Here is a 20,558-nt window from a genome sequence, read left to right on the forward strand (position 1 = left end):
CACTATGGTTCTCCGCTCTTACACAGGTAAAAATGCCTACTAGGGAAGCAAGTATCTGGATGTCTTGGAATACATAGTTAGCGATAATATGGTGGAGGGGAATCCTTCTGCTAGAACCCCATCCATTTCTGGAATTGTCAGCTTTAGAAATCATAGAGACATCTGCAGCCAGAATCAGCAATAGGTGTGGCATTCACCAGTAGTGCTATTAATTTTAAACAAGCTAGATCTTCTCTTTCTGTGGGAAAACCGTGAATCCTTTAGTGCATCCACATGTAGGTACAGTCAGACTAAACTGGCCAAATTGGGTAGAATTGGATCAGCAGAGACAATGAATCCAGTCATTGTAAATCCAGTTTGGAACTGGTGGTGAGTCCTCACACTTACAAAATTCCAATTTATTTCTTAAGAATCATATTGAAACACATAATGAAGACAGATGCTTTCTCAAACCTCTGGAAAGGCCAGAGAATGATCACTCTTACTTCCTGTTTTCCTTTTCCTAGTGTTTCAAAAAGTGCTGGCAAATACAGTGAACAGGCCAGTAAGATTCTTGCAATTCCTTTCCCTTTGGCCAGTCAGACCATGGCTTCATTCAGTCCTACAATTCCTGATAGATGGTCCAATATCTCATGAATGGAATATTGGACTATTCTTCTCAGGTTGGAAAAAGGTGAGCAGAAAATCATACAACAAAACTGATGTGATTTTGCTCTGTGGACTAACAAACTCAAGAGGTAAAAATTCTCTTCCAGGAGTTATGCCCCCAATTACTGGTTATCTCGGGTGTGGGGGGAGGGGAAATACCTAGAACACAGTATATCTGCTACCACCATTAAAACATATCCTTTAGCCTTTGCCACCGTTCTCCCTCGAGTAACCAGAATTAGGGAACAGACATGCTAAACAGGGCTGCCACCTCTCTATCAAAACCTGTCAAGCCAAAATACTATTACTTTTGGGATGTCAGTGTCTCACTAAACTATTTTGCATTAATTGACAACTCCTCTCGCAGCCTAAGAGTCTTAATTGCAAAGTTAGTACAACTGCTAGTTTGATGCAGCAGAGCCTGAGTGACAAAGCTGGCAGTTCTGAAAATTAGTTGGCCTTGAGTGAGGAAAAATTCAGAGGGCTAAAAATTCCTCATGTCATGGAGGACTAAAAGCAAGTTGGATTGTAACCCTATTCTGCTTTATATTACTGCTGACAAATAAGATCAAGTTAAATGTCCCGTCATAGGCTGTGAAGTATATTGAAAGGGCTGAAGATAGGCCCCTTTGTGGCTATAGTTGAAGGTTTCTGGGGGCTAGTCAGACAAAATATAATCAGGTACTTGGATTAAATCTCACATGAAAAATATAGTGGGCCCTATTTATAGAATGGGCAACACTCCTTTGTTGGAGCAATTCTGTTGGGCAGAGGACAGACCCTTCAAGCAAACTAGAGATCCTCAGATATGGAAGAAAATAATAAAATGGGTTGGGAGCCAGCTTCTCTTTTCATACACTGAAGATACAGCTTTATTGGCATAAATTTTTTTTATTATAAAGGAGTGTCACAGTTCAATGCACCTGAGAATTAAATTTGACCCTGTAAAGCATAAAATGTAAAGAAAATTGGGTCATTAGTTTCATAGTTCTGAACTTTCAAATTCAGCAAATTGAAACTTTTTCATTCATTTTTTTAATCAATTTAGATCTCATGTGTTTAATATTTTTTTTTTCAAATTAAATATAATCTCAATTTATGAGATTATTTATTGAAATAATCCCAAATAGGTCATAAAAAAGATGAGCGTGTACACTCTGACCAATTTCAGCTTCTGCCCATTCACTTTTAAACATCTATAAATGCATAACTATTAAACATTTTCTTCAATTTTAGGTTTTTTGGTTTTTTTTTAGATTTCATAGACTTTAAACAAACAAGCCTCATTTGAAGTATTGGTACTGTAATTTATTGACTGTAAGGTGGTGTAAGAAATTCCAGCAGTTTTATTACAATTATTTTATTAACATAAGAATAAACACAGTATATAAAAAGAAACACATTTCCGTGGGCTCAAATTGTAGTAGATATTAGCAGAATATGCTTTGCTATTTACAGTATTTGTCTAGGATATCAGAATCTGTATTTAACTTTGCAATGCCATCTTCTGAACAAGTTTAATAGTTATGTTTCATTATTTAAAAAGCATGACTCAGACATATAATATATGGTAATAGTTTAATTCACACCCCTGTCCAATAAAAATGCTAATTGTTTTTAACAAAGAATTCAGTAGTGATATTAAGAACAGAAAAATATTACTAAAATAAGGTATTCCCGATATACAGTATAAATGATCATGATATAATAATGATAGGCCAATAAGAAGTAGTACAAGGAGACTGAACCTTGAAATCTAGAGGGAATGTTTAATAACTATAAATTTGATAAAATGTTATTTACAGTAATTACATATATAATTAAATTTTATGTACATGTTTCAGTTAGAATATCTCAAAATGGTAAAATAGAATCTGCTGCCAGACCATAACAGATTTCTCCCGTAGGACATCTGCTTCATGTATTTCATTTTTTTTAAATTAGGCAATTCTTTGTAGCTATAAGAGGTGTGAATGCATAACATTTTATTTGATTTTATACAGAAATTATGTAGTTAAACCCAATTTTCTTGCATCTTCAACAATATTTAGTAGTGATTCTGATACAAAAATAATGAATATATTATAGCCATATAATAGAATAGAATATATAGAATTTAAAGCTAGAAAAACATTAAGTCATCACTCTGCCAGTGTAAGATTATTTCCTGTGTATATTCTCCAGTGCTCTGTACAGTCTAGCTTCTAGCACTTCCTTGGTTAAGCTATTTTATAGCTTAACACTAAGAATGTTGCCATGTAATATGCAAACACACCATCATTATGCATTAGGTGTTGTATAACACATGCAGGGCCCACAACGCTCTCTCTCAGCCCAGACTTAGTCTTCTTTAATCACAGTGGGCAGCATCTAAAGGCACAGCTGTTTCTTGCAGTCAAAAGGCCACACAACAGGAGGACTCTCTTTAGTACCTCAGGTGCCCACCTGATGCCACCAACTTTTGACTGTAACAGATTTCCCAAAGGGGACTGAGTGAGAGAGTGACAGTGACTGGAGGTGGAAGTAAAAGGAGGTAACTAGGAGAGTGATTGAATTATTGTTAAAAAAGAAAAAAGAAAAGAGCTTAAAAAGTTACATTGGACAATGTAGAGATAAATGTTTAAGAAGTAAAAAGGCAAGATTAAAAAAAATCTAGAGACACACAGAAGTTAGGGATAATCACAATATTCACAAAGATACGTGATAATACAAAAATACTCCCCTTTAATTTTTATTTTATCATTATTGCACAACCATGAAGTATTAACAAATCCTATTCATAGCCTGTATGTGTTGCCTTTAAAATACTCAGTTATGTTTGGTCTCTGATTATCTGTGTATTTAATAAGTTCAAATTCCAAAAACGATACACATACATCATAACATCTACTAGGACCTGATATAAGGCTGTCTGTCTATTTCTATTGAAAGGATTTTCCATGCTTTATTTCTCCGTGATACTTATGTTAAAGGATCTCTCCTTTCAAAACAACAAGCTATCACACATCTGGTTGCTAGCAGCAATGATGTTATCAATGGATGCTTTCTAGAATCAATAATTTCCTTTGGACTGTAACCTAATAAAATAACTATGGGTTCCGGGGAAAGCCTAAATTTAATTTTTTAAAAAATGCTGTTTGTTATTTCCCTCCAAAAATACTATTATGTTATAGCACATGTCCTTGGAGTCTCTCAAAGTGCTTTGCAAACTTTAATTAACTCTAAGGACAGGTTTGTAAATTTGGCAAGTACCATATCCATTTCACAGGTTGACAGAAGCACAGAAAGCTTAAGGGACTGGCACAATTTCACACGAGTCAGTGGTAGAACTTAAAACAGAACCTAGAGGGTTCTAAAACAGAGCCAAAGGAGTGCCAATGAGTGAGGAGCAGGGCAGGATTCTAATGATGGTCCCTTTACTGTGGAGGAAATTTAAAAGTTTTTAAAAAAATGGGAAACAAAATTAGAGAAAGTCAAATACACAAGACAGACAGACATACTAACAGAGGGGCAGGAATTAATTACATTACAGAAGTGAGAAAGCAGACACAGACTCTTCATAATCCTGATGGGAAATTGGGGAGTGGGAGCAGGCCATCAATTCTATTTCCCTCCCACAACTGCTGGATTGGCTGATGAGGGAACAATGACTTATGATGTTGTTAAACACATCTTCAGCTGTTACTAAAGAGAATACTCTCCTGTTTATGTCTCCACATCTCAGCTGAAGTGTTCAGATCTATACTTAATCCCTTCCCATCTCTGTGTGGCGGGTTTGGCCTAACTCCGTTCTGTGCCCTTCAATGGCTGCTGCTAAACAGGATAAAAGTACCTGGACAAAGTGATGCTGGAAACGACGTCATAGCCAGGCTTCCTCTGTAGAACTCACAGCCAGGGGGGCACACAGACCAGAAGTAGAAGTTAAATTCAAGTTGAGACCAGAACTGACATCTGACTTCACCTCTCCTGCACAGTACTAACCTTGGAGCCACCAGGCTAGTCCCAAGAATTTTTTCCACGCCGAATCGATTTTTGTGAGTTTCATCCTGAATGACTCAACTTTTCATAAATTCATAAGGCCATCTAGTCAGACCATCTCTATAATACAGGCCTTTAAAGTTCACACAGTTACCCCTGTATTGAGCTCAGTAACTTGTCTTGCTAAAGCATAACCTGTGTTTAGCAAAAGCCAGAAACGCATCCAATCTTGATTTGAAGACATCACAAAATGGAGAATTCATCTCTTCCCTCGATAGTTTGTTCCAAAGGTTAATCACTCTCACTGCTAAAACACTGGAATCTGAAGCCAGGCCAGCTATTGGTTCTTGCTATGTCTTTCTCCAATGGATTAAAGAGCTGTTCAGTACCTGGCATTTTCTCTCCATGAAGGTACTTATACACTGTGACCAAGTCACTTCTCAATTTTTTTTTTTGATACACTAAGCAGATTGAGCTCCTTAGGTCTCTCATTTTAAAGCATTTTTCAAGTCCTTGAATCATTATTATGGCTCTTTTCGGCACCCTCTCTAATTTTTCAACTTTCTTTTTTACCACATGGATATCATATCAGTGTCTGGACTACAGCTAAAAATTACATTGACCTAGCTACATTTTCAGACTGTGAAAAATTTCACACACAGTGTGATGTAGTTAGGTCAACCTAACTCCTGCTGTAAAAGCAGCTATGTTGATGGAAGAATTCTTCCATTGACCTAGCTACCAGCTCTCAGAGAGATGGATTACCAACATTGATGGAAAATCCTCTTTTATCAATGTAGAAAGCGTCTACACCACAGTGATATAACTGTGCCGTTGTAGCGTAGACATACCCTCCACCATATACATAGGTAAAGTCACCTCCCTCCTTCAATTCAGAACTCTTGACTGACAACTGAGATGTCAGTTCGCCATTTCTTAATCCATTAAATGTGTGATTTATTGATACTGTATAGTGTAATGGTGCAGGTTGGGAGGCACCCAGCAAGCATGTCTTTGATCTATAGGCAGTCAAAGACTTCTGTGAAGCAGATGGACATTTAATTGTTAACTCATTTAGTCTAAACAAAAAGGGGCTAGCATGCCTATTTGTTTAGTAGTTCTGAAACAATGGAAGCCACTGCCCAATGACTAGATTGAATAGAAATGCAAGGGATGGGAACTGATTTGATTGCAGACATGTTTTTATAAAAGAAGTAGCCAGAAAACAAGCTGAGAAAACTAGCAGGAGGCAAAACAACATCCAATAGTTTGGAGAAACAGAACTTTGTTCATATTCTTTGTAAATAAACAGAATTGCATCAAAGAAATACTTGACTCCATGATCAATTTTTCCTCCTAACTGAAATAACTTGCAAGACCGCAGATATTACCTAACTGCTTGGATCAAAAGGGACAAAAGTAGCACCATTTTATAAAATCAGAATGTTATGTGGTATGAAGTCAAACACTTTACAAAATTTTAAGTATATTACATCTATGCAGTTACCTTAATCATAGAATCATAGGACTGGAAGGGGCCTTGAGAAGTCATCTAGTCCATTCCCCCGCACTCATGGCAAGACTAAGTAGACGAGTGGGTCCCAAACTTGTTCCGCTGCTTGTGCAGTGAAAGCCCCTGGTGGCAGTCGGCTTCCAGCAGCTCCCATTGGCCTGGAGCAGCGAACTGCGGCCACTGGGAGCCGCAATCGGCCGAAACTGCGGACATGGCAGGTAAACAAACTGGCCCAGCCCACCAGGGGCTTTCCCTGCACAAGCGGTGGAACAAGTTTGGGAACCACTGATATAAACCATCCCAGACAGTGTTTGTGTAACCTGCTCTTAAAAATCTCCAATGATGGAGATTCCACAACCTCCCTGTGCAATTTATTACATTGCTTATCTACTGACAGTTAGGAAGTTTTTCCTAATGTTCAACCTAAACCACCTGTGGTGCAATTTAAGCCCATTGCTTGCTGTCCTATCCTTAGATGTTAAAGAGAACAATTGTTCTCCTTCCTCCTTGTAATAACCTTTTATGTACTTGAAAACTGTCCCCTCTCAGTCTTTTCTTCTCCAGACTAAACAACCCCCCTTTTTTTTCAATCTTTCCTCATAGGTCATGTTTTCTAGACCTTTAATCATTTTTGTTGATCTTCTCTGGATTTTCTTCAATTTGTCCACATCTTTCCTGAAATGTGGCACCCAGAACTGAACACAATACTCCAGTTGAGGCCTAATCAGCATGGAATAAAGCAGAAGAATTACTTTCCATGTCTTGCTTGTTAAAGTGCGGCCACGGCAGTGCTTTAGCATTGCCAGTGTAGACTCACCCTCAGATGAGAAGTCTAAGCCTGGGAGTGATCATTAGGGACCCAGAGCTATATACAGTGAGAAGACTATCCAGACCCAGTTGGTTTGGAAGTACATGAGACCAGTCACTAGACCCACTGACAACAGACCAGTGACCATACAGTGGGGTACAGGGCCAGGTTGTAACACTCAGTAGACGTTGTTTAATATCCTTTTTAGTTACTCATTGTCCAGAAAGTACTACTTCTTTCCAAATACAGAACAGAAATATGTATTGAGCACTGCTACCTTTTCTTCTTCACTATTAACAGTTTTACTACTTCCTTCTATTAATAGGTCTATACCATTATTAGGATTTATTTTGTTCCTGATATACTTAAAAAACTCCTCATTGCCCTTAGCCCAGCCTGCCACAGCTTTTTCCTTGATTGCTTTAGCTTTTCTTATAAATTTTTTACACTTTGTAACTTCTACTTTATATTCAGTGTGATTTATTTCCCTTTTCCCCCATTTGTTATATATTGATTGTGGTCTGCGGCCACTGGGAGCTGCAGGCATCTGTGCCTGTGGATGGTCAATGTAAACTGTCTTGCGGCCCGCCAGTGGATTACCCTGACAGGCCACAGGTTGCCCACCACTGCCCTAGATGGGTGAAGAGCCTGCAGAAACCTGGGGAAGGTAGGAAAACACTCCGGGCACAGCCAGAGATGATGAACATTGATCCGGCTTAAGTAGCTTGAGGGCCCTGAGCTGGAACCCAGTGGAGTGGGCAGGTCTAGTTTCCCCTATCACTCCCCTGATGGACTTAAGAGTGGAGAGGGTCTTCAAATGTCTGGGGCACCAGAAATAGACTAACAGCCTGCCAAGCTGTGAGTTCTGGTGCCATTCCCTGCATGGCCAGAGGGGGCACTGTTGCTTTTTACCTGGACTCCTAGCACTGGTGTGTAAGCAACTGAAACATTTCTTCTTTTTGCATTCTTTGCCACATCAGTTCATGGCTAAAGCTACAGCTTAGTCATGGAGGTCACAGAAGTCATAGAATCCCATGGGGGCCAGGAGCTGTGGGGTACCCCTCCTATCTCTGGCAGCCCCTGCAGCTCCTAACTGCCACAGGCAGCGGGGAACCCCTGCAGCCCCTGACCACTGTGGGTGGCAGGGAACCCCCACATCTTCTGGCCCTATGGGCGGTGGGGGAACCCCACAGCTCCCAGCCCCCGTGGGCGGCGGGAGACCCCCGGAGCTGCAGGCGGCAAGGGTACCCTGGAGCCTCCAGCTTCTGCAAGTGGTGAGGGCCCCACAGCTCCCAGTCGCTGTGCAGCTGTCCCACAGCAGATGGTGTGAGGACCTGCTGATCTCCATTTCCTCACACATAGTTTTAGTAAAAGTCACAGAGGTCATGGCTTCCATTAATTTTTCTTTATTGCCCATGACCACTTTGCGACTTTTACTAAAAATATCTTTGACAAAATCTTAGCCTTATTCATGACATGCTAAAAGTTTGAACCACATTTTCGTCCTCAGCACTTTCCCCTTCCATTGTAGTTTAATGCCCTCCTGGCTGCTCCTAACAGAGAAGATTAGCTCCTCTACCTGAGAGCTGCAGGAATGTTTCACAAAATCCAACACCAGTTGTGCAGCCTCCTGTGTTTTCTGCCTTCTTGCTCATGGGACTGGAAAGAGCTCTGAGAAGATCACTTGAGTGGGCCTGACTGCTATAAAAAGGCAGTCAGCAGTGAACCGGCTGAGCGGCAAACAGCAGAGGCTAACAGAGGGAGTTTGCCTGGGATCTGTCCGTGAGGAGGTATGCTAAGTGCTGCATCAGGGGGGCTGTGTTGGTGAGTATCTGAGTGTCTGTTGCAGGGGACAGTTTGTCAGTTGGTCAGTTTGACTGTGTGCTTGATTGTTTGTTTGAACAGTGTGAATTGGGAGATCTTTGTTCCAGGTGGGCCTTGAGTGGGCCTGACTGCTATAAAAAGGCAGTCAGCAGCGAACCAGCTGAGCGGCGAACAGCAGAGGCTAACAGAGGGAGTTTGCCTGGGGAGAGCCCACTGAGGCTGTCATCTTGCGGGCTTCTGTGAGTTGCTGAAATAGCTGAGGAAGCTCTTAGAAGCAAGAAATTATGGAAGGTGAGCATTCAGCTGTTGTAACCTGCACAGGTTGTGCCATGTTTGTTTTTCTTCCACCGGACAGAAGCGACTTTGTCTGTACAAAGTGCAAGCTGGTCTCCATATTGGAAGAGAAAGTTCGAGGTCCGGAGCAACAAGTATCGACCCTCCGTTGCATACGTGAAAATGAAGATTCCCTGGACAGACGTCAGGATATGCTTCTATGGGCACAACGTCCTGAAGAATCGGAGCAGGCTGTGCAGAGGAGAGAGAGGGACAGTGAAGAAATTTGGCAACATGTGACCTCCAGAAGAAGAAAGAGGAGTGTCCATGTACCAGCAATGAAGATACAGATGAGCAACCGTTTTCATGTTCTCTCCACAGGTACTAATGCGGAGAGTGGACTAGATGGTACATCTGAGAGAAGGGAGCAGAAGGAGACTCCACCAATTGGAAGGCACGAGATGCACTGTCCTAGGGATGGGGGTTCCACAACCACCGCTCCCAAGAGAAGGAGGCGGGTGGTGGTGGTCGGGGAGTCCCTCCTCAGGGGGACTGAGTCATCTATCTGCCGCCCTGACCGAGAAAACAGAGCGGTCTGCTGCTTGCCAGGAGCTAGGATTCACGATGTGACGGAGAGACTGCCGAGACTCATCAAGCCCTCGGATCACTACCCCTTCCTACTTCTCCACGTGGGCACCAATGATACTGCCAAGAATGACCTTGAGCGGATCACTACGTGGCTCTGGGAAGAAGGATAAAGGAGTTTGAGGCACAAGTGGTGTTCTCGTCCATCCTCCCTGTACAGGGAAAAGGCCTGGGTAGGGATCGTCGAATTGTGGAAGTCAATGAATGGCTACGCAGGTGGTGTCGGAGAGAAGGCTTTGGATTCTTTGACCATGGGATGGTGTTCCAAGAAGGAGGAGTGCTAGGCAGAGATGGGCTCCACCTAACCAAGAGAGGGAAGAGCATCTTTGCAAGCAGGCTGGCTAATCTATTGAGGAGGGCTTTAAACTAGGTTCACCAGGGGAAGGAGACCAAAGCCCTGAGGTAAGTGGGGAAATGGGATACTGGGAGGAAGCACAAGCAGGAGTGTGCAAGAGGGGAGGAAGCCTGTCTCAGACCGAGAAAGCAGGACAATCAGCGAGTTATCTTAAGTGCCTATACACAAATGCAAGAAGCATGGGAAACAAGCAGGGAGAACTGGAAGTCCTGGCACAGTCAAGGAACTATGATGTGATAGTGTAATCAATCGCGCCGGGGCTCGACCCTCCTGAGGGCAGGAGGGGAGCCACACCGATTCACTCCACGTCTTCTGTGGAACCGGCTGAACAATAGTCAACTGCGTTAGGAAGCTCAGACCCTCTGGTGCAGGGCTGAGCGGCAATACAGTACACTAAGCTCAGGCCCTTTGGTGCAGGGGCTGAGCAGCAAACAGTATATAAGGAGCTCAGGCCCTTTGGTGCAGGGGCTGGGCAGCAAACAGTATAATAAGCTCAGGCCCTTTGGTGCAGGGGCTGGGCAGCAAACAGTATGTAAGGAGCTCAGGCCCTTTGGTGCAGGGGCTGAGAAGCAAACAGTATAATAAGCTCAGGCCCTTTGGTGCAGGGGCTGAGCAGCAAACAGTATATAAGGAGCTCAGGCCCTTTGGTGCAGGGCTGAGCAGCAAACAGTATGTAAGGAGCTCAGGCCCTTTGTGGCAGTGGCTGAGCAGCAAACAGTACAGGCAGAGAGCTCAGGCCCTTTGTTGCGGGGGCTGAGCAGAAAACAGCACAATAAGCCCAAGCCCTTTGGAGCAGGGGCTGAGCGAGGGGGAAAACTGCCACCCGTGAGTGGGATGGCAGGGGGGACACAGGCCCACCCACTCGACTGTGTCCCAGCCCGGGGCCCTGGCAGCAGCTATCACCGCTGCTGGTCAGTGGGGTCCTGACTGCAACACACTGACATCGGGACCTCTGCGTCTGTAGCCTGACAGGGGTCGGCTACCCCCGGGCTAATTCCATTTTCCCCCTCAGGGCTTACCTCGTCCGGGGCACCAGCTCCAGGCCAGTCAACCTGCATAGGCTCCTCCAGACCAGGGCTTGGTGGCAGGTCTGGCAGCTCCTCGGGGAAGTCCGGCCAGGCGTGCTCAGGCGGCTCCTCCGGGTAACAGCAGGGGCGGGGAACCTCCGGCGGCTCCTCTTCGTAGGGGGTGCGGGGGAGTTCCAGTGGCTGCTCCCAGTACCGGTCACAGGGAAGCTCCGGCGGCTCCTCTTCGTAGCGGGTGCGGGGAAGCTCCAGCCAGTCAGGACAGCTGCCTCGGGTCCTGGAGGGTTCCCGGTCAGGAGCTCCCGCCAGCATGTCTGCTCCCAGCGGCGGCTGGGCTCTGACTGAGCTCTGGCAGCCGGCTTTTCTACTTTCTGTCCCGTCCCTTGACTTCCGGGGGGCAGGGACAGGTGGTGGCTCCGCCCACTTGGGAGTCTGCAAGGTGGATCCCTCTGCTGGGCAGGAGGGGAGCCACACCGACTCACTACAGATAGGAATAACAAAGACTTGGTGGGATAACTCACATGACTGGAGTACTGTCATGGATGGATATAAACTGTTCAGGATAGACAGGCAGGGCAGAAAAGGTGAGGGAGTTGCATTGTATGTAAGAGAGCAGTATGACTGCTCAGAGCTCCAGTATGAAACTGCAGAAAAACCTGAGAGTCTCTGGATTAAGTTTAGATGTGCGAGCAACAAGGGTGATGTCGTAGTGGGAGTCTGCTATAGACCACCAGACTGGGGGGATGAGGTGGACGAGACTTTCTTCTGGCAACTAGCAGAAGTTACTAGATCGTAGGCTCTGGTTCTCATGGGAGACTTTAACCACTCTGATATCTGCTGGGAGAGCAATACAGCAGTGCACAGACAATCCAGGAAGTTTTTGGAAAGTGTAGGAGACAATTTCCTGGTCCAAGTGCTGGAGGAACCAACTAGGGGAAAAGCTCTTCTTGACCTGCTGCTCACAAACAGGGAAGAAATAGTAGAGGAAGCAAAAGTGGATGGGAACCTGGGAGGCAGTGACCATGAGATGGTCGAGTTCAGGATCCTGACACAAGGAAGAAAGGAGAGCAGCAGAATACAGACTCTGGACTTCAGAAAAGCAGACTTTGACTCCCTCAGGGAGCTGATGGGCAGGATCCCCTGGGAAAATAACATGAAGGGGAAAGGAGTCCAGGAGAGCTGGCTGTATTTTAAACAATCCTTATTGAGGTTGCAGGAAAAAAACATCCCGATGTGTAGGAAGAATAGTAAATATGGCAGGCGACCAGCTTGGCTTAACAGTGTAATCCTTGCTGATCTTAAACACAAAAAAAAAAGCTTACAAGAAGTGGAAGCTTGGACAAATGACCAGGGAGGAGTATAAAAATATTGCTCAGGCATGAGGAGTGAAATCAGGAAGGCCAAATCACACTTGGAGATGCAGCTAGCAAGAGATGTTAAGAGTAACAAGAAGGGTTTCTTCAGGTATGTTAGCAACAAGAAGAAAGTCAAGGAAAGTGTGGGCCCCTTACTGAATGAGGGAGGCAACCTAGTGACAGAGGATACAGAAACAGCTAATGTACTAAATGCTTTTTTTGCCTCTGTCTTCACAAATAAGGTCAGCTCCCAGACTGCTGCACTGGGCAGCACAGTATGGGGAGAAGGTGACCAGCCCTCCGTGGAGAAAGAAGTGGTTCGGGACTATTTAGAAAAACTGGTCAAGCACAAGTCCATGGAGCTGGATGCGCTGCATCCGAGGGTGCTAAAGGAGTTGGTGGATGTGATTGCAGAGCCATTGGTCATTATCTTTGAAAACTCATGGCGAACGGAGGAGGTCCCGGATGACTGGAAAAAGGCTAATGTAGTGCCCATCTTTAAAAAAGGGTAGAAGGAGGATCCGGGGAACTACAGGCCAGTCACCCTCACCTCAGTCCCTGGAAAAATCATGGAGCAAGTCCTCAAGGAATCAATTCTGAAGCACTTAGAGGAGAGGAAAGTGATCAGGAACAGTCAGCATGGATTCACCAAGGGCAAGTCATGCCTGACTAACCTAATTGCCTTCTATGAGGAGATAACTGGCTCTGTGGATGAGGGGAAAGTAGTGGATGTGTTATTCCTTGACTTTAGCAAAGCTTTTGACACGGTCTCCCACAGTATACTTGCCAGCAAGTTAAAGAAGTATGGGCTCAATGATTGGACTATAAGGTGGATAGAAAGCTGGCTAGATCGTCGGGCTCAACGGGTAATGATCAACGGCTCCAAGCTGGTTTCAAGTGGAGTGCCCCAAGGGTCGGTCCTGGGGCCGGTTTTGTTCAATATCTTTGTTAATGATCTAGAGGATGGTGTGGACTGCACTCTCAGCAAGTTTGCAGATGACACTAAACTTGGAGGAGTAGTAGATACACTGGAGGGTAGGGATAGGATACAGAGGGACCTAGACAAATTAGAGGACTGGGCCAAAAGAAATCTGATGAGGTTCAACAAGGACAAGTGCAGAGTCCTGCACTTAGGACAGAAGAATCCCATGCACTGTTACAGACTAGGGACCGAAAGGCTAGGAAGCAGTTCTGCAGAAAAGGATCTGGGGATTACAGTGGATGAGAAGCTGGATATGAGTCAACAGTGTGCCCTTGTTGCCAAGAAGGCTAATGGCATTTTGGGCTGTATAAGTAGGGGCATTGCTAGCAGACCGAGGGATGTGATCATTCCCCTCTATTCGACATTGGTGAGGCCTCATCTGGAGTACTGTGTCCAGTTTTGGGCCCCACACTACAAGAAGGATGTGGAAAAATTGGAAAGAGTCCAGCAGAGGGCAACAAAAATGATTAGGGGGCTGGAGCACATGACTTATGAGGAGAGGCTGTTTTCAGTGGTACCCGATGACAGAACAAGGAGTAATGGTCTCAAGTTGCAGTGGGGGAGGTTTAGGTTGGATATTAGGAAAAACTTTTTCACTAGGAGGGTGATGAAGCACTGGAATGGGTTACCTAGGGAGGTGGTGGAATCTCCTTCATTAGAGGTTTTTAAGGTCAGGCTTGACAAAGCCCTGGCTGGGATGATTTAGTTGGGAATTGGTCCTGCTTTGAGCAGGGGGTTGGACTAGATGACCTCCTGAGGTCTCTTCCAACCCTGATATTCTATGATTCTATGACTCAGACTGTCCTCTTCAGCTCCCCTCCCGGTTTCCTGAAGTCTTCTATAATCTGTGTACTTCCCTGTGGAGCCATAACATGTTGGAACAAATGAATCACCACCAGTGGAGACTTGCCAGACAACTTTATAAGTCTGTTGAATACTGCAGTTACAATGTATTACATTGTTTAAATATGTAAACAATTATTTACATAAAACCAGTATGAGGCAAATAAAATATTTTCCCTTACATAGAATTTTACAACGCCAGGATGTCAAAGGCCTATTTTATAGTTTCTCCTTCATAGCTGCTAATATAAAATAAACAAGAGCTCATTGGCATACTACGTCTAATAAAAAACACCAAACCCTTATTTGGCAGCGTCCAGCATTACAATATAATAGATTGTTTTAGCCTAATATTTGCCATATGAAAACAGATGACAAATGCAGCCTTTGAATTTTCTTTAAGAAACACCACAATTGGTCTCAAATACTTCCCCTGAATTTCCATCTGCAGCTTCAATAGCAGCGTCTACACTAGGGCTTTTTTGGTCAAAGTTTACCACTGTCCTACCACTGCTTAAATTCTACTAATGGGAGTGTAAAGTCATCTCTACACTATGGCCACTACAATGGCACAGCTATAAAACCATAGCTATGCCTCTGTAGCATTGTAGTGTAGACATTTCCTACAGTGACAGATGAGAGTTCCTCAGTTGCTGTAGGTAATACCGAGTGGTGGTAGATAAGGTAGGCAGAAGCATTCTTCTATCAACCTAGTCATGTCTAGGTTAGGTTGGCAGCTCTATTGCAAATTTTTCATACCCCTAAGTGTCATAGCTATGTCAACTGAACTTTTAAGTGTAAACCAGGCCTTAGTGTTATCAGAGCTACAAGTGGCCATTGGCTTTTTAAGAACTATAGCCAATGACAATTTATATATAGAAAGAAAGAAATTTGAATTAGTACTCATCATCCTCCTATTTATAAATAGTATCCCAATTCCCAACTCATTACCTGTTTATATCTTTTTAGACTGTAAGCTTCTTCGGGCAGGGACCATGGCTTTCTATGTGTTTGTATGGTACATCTCTACCCCGATATAACGCTGTCCTGGGGAGCCAAAAAATCTTACCACATTATAGGTGAAACCGCATTATATCAAACTTGCTTTGATCCGCCATAGCGTGCAGCCCCGCCCCCCGCCAGAGCACTGCTTTACTGCGTTATATCCGAATTCGTGTTATATTGGGTCCCGTTATAGTGGGGTAGAGGTGTACATATATAATAAAGCCTCAACCTTTGAGTTCTTCCTTAATACAAATAAAAATAAACATAATTCTTCCACTTTTTATACGACTATATAAAGGCCACTTACTCCAACTTTGCTGAAATACTATTTTGCTGATTGTGCCAGTCAATATCCTTTCAAAGTAACAGCAACACCACCAAGGAGTGCATGAGTGACCATCTCAATGCTCATATCTATACCTATCTATCTATATATTACTCCACAAAAATCAAAATCCCTCGCAATATTAAATTCATTTTTTAAAATTTTCCCTGTATGTTTCTAGTCATCATACCATCCAAAACTCTATACCAACTGTAACATGACATACAAAACACTGGAAGAGGAGGAAGTTTGAAAACAAACTGTGATTAAGCTAAACTCCAATATAAAATAGATCGCTCTTAGCAGTAGGCATACCATTTTGGAAGGCAATTCATAGGTAGCCTGGGACCTTTGGATTAGTGACACTTTAAGACTGCTTTTTAAAAATTTAATTCTTAGACTTTACTAAAAGTTTAGTAAAACAAAACAAAACCAACAAAACCCTTGAAGAATGGTGAGCAATGTTGCCAATCTCATATTTCAAAACTATGTCAGCCCCCACCAAAAAGAGAGATCAGTTTAAAAAGCATGAGGTTTTTTTTTCCATTTTTACTTTTAATAATATATTTGGAATTCTTTTCATTTGCCTTTTGTTTTTGAGCATTGAGGGTGCAATTGGGTCACATATTCAAGCTTTTCCCTGCAACCATGAGAGCTAGACATTTATTTTTTGGAAAAAATGAAACTTTGAGATTCTCTCCTAATTACAGGATTCCAGATGCTTGGTCTTTAAGGAAAACACCAAAATATGGCAACCCTGGCAATAAAACCATGAGAGTTGGCAACACTGGAACGTTCACTTATTGTGTTTTGAACCTTAGAAAGATTTGTTTGGCTCCTTCGTGACAATATCAAGAATCAACTGTGATGCAGATCTAAATATGTAGTTAGAAAGGACTTTATTTGGCTTAGGGATAATTTTGGTGGGTACTTCTTTTATGACTAACCACACAGCTCATAAACTTTTTTAAAAATAAATAAATCTTGCTTCAAATGCCTGCGACCATCATCTTTTTTTCATCAGTCAGCCAATCACTACAAATGCTGTGATGACATTGCCACAAGTGATAGAGAATTATTGTCTGAAGCAGTATTTTATGACCTCCTTTTTCAGTCCTCAAAAACATACACAAGAGAGATATAATCAGACTCATAAAAATACCTCAATCATTCATTCATTTAAATGACCTTTGAGATCTTCAAAATGAGGTTCAGGTGTTCACATACTATTGGATCTGTCTTACAGTGCACATCATTAAAAAGTCTGTCAGGTGTTTATTTTTATGTACCTCACATAAAAGCTTGCAAAAGGGGTAGTTACACCCCCTAGGAAAGCAGGCTGAATCAAAATGAGCTTGACAAGAGGCACTCAATTCTGTGTTAAAAAGGGAGGTCCCAAGAGATAAAGAGAGATATGGAAAAGATTTCTTTAAAAGAGCACTTTTTTAGTTAAAGCTTCCCTTCCCTAGCAAACAAGGGAATATTTTGAAAAGGGCAATGTTTACTAGAATTACAAAGGAAGAGAGCCAGTGAAGAAGAACGCTATAACAAATACAATGAGATTTTGAGTCAATGATTGATTTCTTTGTTATTTTGACCCTTTTTTCTTCTTCTTTTCAGAAAGACTTGGACTGAACAGGTTGGCTGGAGTCCTCCTGGAATGGAACAGCAGAAGAGGCTCACTAAACCTCTGTTGTAATACAAAGAAACCCACGCATAACATATTGTTTTTTTTCTTATGAGTACTGTAAGGGAGTGTAGGGCTACCAAAGGGCAGTTTTATAACATATGCTAATGCAAACCTGATTTATATAATCCTGCCATTTCTGTATTTGATCCAAGTCCTCATTCCTACCTCTTTCTTCTTCTCAGTCAGTCACATACAAGAGAAAATAGTTTCTCAGTGTATTTAATCCTGGGCTCTTTCAATTTCCAGTTGTCTCCGATCTAACACAATCAGTGTTATTCTGGTAATAAGATTATCACCAGCCAATCATTATTTTATTTATTTATATTACAGTGTCATCTATAGAGCCAGTCCAAATTGTGTTAGGATATTGCATAAACATACAAGAAAAAGATGGTCCCTGCCCCAAGGAGCTAACAATCTGAGAATAAAATGAGAGACAACAGGAGAATACACCAAACAGACTAGTGAGCACAAGGTAACAGTGACTGTGACACACTGTCTAATGATGTGATGCCATTCTCAGAAGTACTTGTGGCACCTTAAAGACTAATAAATTTATTTAAGCATGAGCTTTACACGAAAGCTCATGCTTAAATAAATTTGTTAGTCTTTAAGGTGCCACAAGTACTCCTGTTTTTTTTGCGGATACAGACTAACACGGCTGCTACTCTGAAACCTGTCATTCTCAGAAGTGTTACTTTTGGAAGCAAGACATCTGGGCATTTGTGATGGCATCAACATAAAAAGAGACATGCCATGAAAGGAACACACTATCCCAGTCTGAAGCCATGGCTCTCCAACAACCCCACTGTTTAGAACAGGGATTGGCAACCTTTGGCACGTAGGTGACCAGGGTAAGCACCCTGGCAGGCCAGGCCGGTTTGTTTACCTGCTGTATTGGCAGGTTCTGCCGATTGCGGCTCCCAGTGGCCATGGTTCACCGTCCCAGGCCAATCGGGGCGGCAGAAAGTGGTGCAGGCTGAGGGATGTGCTGGCTGCCACTTCCTGCCGCCCCGATTGGCCTGGATTGGCCAAACCTGTGGATGTGGCAGGTAAACAAACTGGCCTGGCCTGCCAGGGGGCTTACCCTGGTGAGCGACATGCCAAAGGTTGCCAATCCTGGTTTAGAAGTGCCTGCTTCAGAACAAATCTATTTTGCTGATTCCTCATTCTGATATTTAACAGGATATATTATGGTGCTCCTGTAACACCAACAGACCCCAAAGGGTGGTAGGCGGGATTGAACCTGGGACTTCTGGAGCTAAATGCATGAGCTTCTACTGAAGGACCTAAAAGCCACATGCCTATTAGCTAAGGCTGTAGTAGACGCATTAATCTCTCGGTGGTCTTGGTGCCACTACATGGGATAAATCACCACACTCAGGAGATGTGTGGGTTACACTTCTGTTAATTGGATGAACTAAAACAATAAGAATCCATACCAACGTTGGACTCGAGGTTCTTTAGTAGCATTCTTCTGATTTCCTTTCTCTTCTATTTTCTGCCTTCATTGTACTCAGCTTTGGTAGCAGGATCTAGAAGTAGTTCAGTAGTTCAGCTCCCCTCCCATCCCCCTGAAAAGTTATCCCTCACCCCGTCCAAAACAAAGGATATTTAAATATGTCACAGAAGGGTATTATTAAGCCAGGACATGCCCTCAGCTCCCACTCTCCAGTGTTATTAAAATAGATACAGCATAGAATTAAGTTGTTTGCCCTTTTTGGAGGGCTTACCAGGGAGAAAGAGGAGCAGGGAGATGTCACAGCTCCATTGGGGGTGTTCCATTTGAAGATGCACTCTTTGCAGCATGAGTCAGACCATTAGGGTGTCAGGGGTTTCTGCAAACTGTGCACTTAATTTTTGCAGAAAAACTGTGGGGAAGAGCATATCAGGCAGCCACAAAAATGGAGCAAATAGGCCTGATTCTTCTTCGGAGGCAGGGAACAGACTGGAGCAGGACCTCTGCAGAGAGAGGGGCAGATAAAAGGGCCAATAGATAGACAAGTGTTCCTCACCTTGATTTGTGGCCCCCTAACCACTTTGCATATTACAGGAGCTGGTCTGTACTGGTCTACAGGAAGGACCATCCATTAGAAGGCATTGGACACCAACACTAACCAATTCATTCCTGTATCTCTGGAAACACTCCTGTATCATTTATTTAATGATTCCTTCACTTACGATTTAACAGAAACAAGAACAGGACAAACCACACTGCACCGTTGTATCTCTATTCACTTTTAATGATTAAGCAAGAGAAACAAACTACAGTATCTTCATTCTATTACAGAATAATGAATGTGCCCTCTTTGTGAATTACTAAATTACCACTTCAACAGAGCACAACACCAATACCATGAAAAGTCTTTAAGCATGGCAGTGTGCACTGAAATAAATTATGGACTTTGTGTCCATTATAGAACTGTAAGTGTTTTTTCTTTTAATTTGTATATCAACTCTTGGCAGCTGAAATATCCATCAGGCATTCCACAGCGCTTTTCAAAGATTCAGAGAAGTAGACTAACTACATTCTTGAATTAAGAATATGAAGTTATTGGGGTGTGGGGGAATTAAGGAGAAAAAAGCATTGAGCATTACAAGAGTAAAGGAATGCTTTAATAAATTAGCAAAAATTATTAGAAATAACAAAGCTCTCTATATAGCAAAAATCCAGTTATAACAACTCAGCAATTAGAGGATTATTGCTAAAAACAAAGGATTGCTTTTAGCTTGTGTTGGCAAAAGATAATAATGTTGAAATGGTGATTAGAAAATGGGGAATTTCCAAGCTGACACTTTAGGCTTTTCTAGAGGGATTTACACCTGCAGTTGGGCTATTGAAAGTAGCTAGTCAATAGCAGCATTCAGTGTACCACAACCACTCAAAGGAAATATTCCTCTCAAGATCTGAGTGAATACCTATAATACAATATAGAACATAAGAACATAAGAATGGGGCCATACTGGGTCAGACCAAAGGTTCATCTAGCCCAATATCCTGTCTTTTGACAGTGGACAGTGCCAGGTGCCCCAGAGGGAATAAACAGGACAGGTAATCATCATGTGATTCAACTCCTGTCGCCCATTCTCAGCTTCTGGCAAATAGAGGCTAGGGACACCATCCCTGTCCATCCTAACTAATAGCCATTAATGGACCTATCCTCTGTGAATTTATCTAGTTCTTTTTTGAACCCTGTTATAATCTTGGCCAGGGGTCGGCAACCTCTGGCACGCGGTTCGCCAAGGTAAGCACCCTGGTAGGCCGGGCCGGTTTGTTTACCACAGGTTT

The 20,558-nt window shown here is 43.0% G+C and overlaps 1 long non-coding RNA gene across 1 annotated transcript in view; it reads left to right on the forward strand.

Moving 5' to 3' along the window:
• LOC120383371 overlaps positions 1-19,615 on the forward strand; it is a 30,498-nt gene extending 10,883 nt beyond the window's left edge. The window contains exons 2-4 of the long non-coding RNA XR_005588432.1: positions 17,200-17,274; positions 17,600-17,744; positions 19,323-19,615. This is a non-coding gene — a long non-coding RNA (uncharacterized LOC120383371). The remainder of the gene's footprint in view (positions 1-17,199; positions 17,275-17,599; positions 17,745-19,322) is intronic.
• The last annotated feature ends 943 nt before the right edge of the window (positions 19,616-20,558 follow it).

The sequence above is a fragment of the Mauremys reevesii genome, linkage group 1 (assembly GCF_016161935.1).
Source record: "Mauremys reevesii isolate NIE-2019 linkage group 1, ASM1616193v1, whole genome shotgun sequence".
NCBI classification, from domain to species: Eukaryota; Metazoa; Chordata; order Testudines; family Geoemydidae; genus Mauremys; species Mauremys reevesii.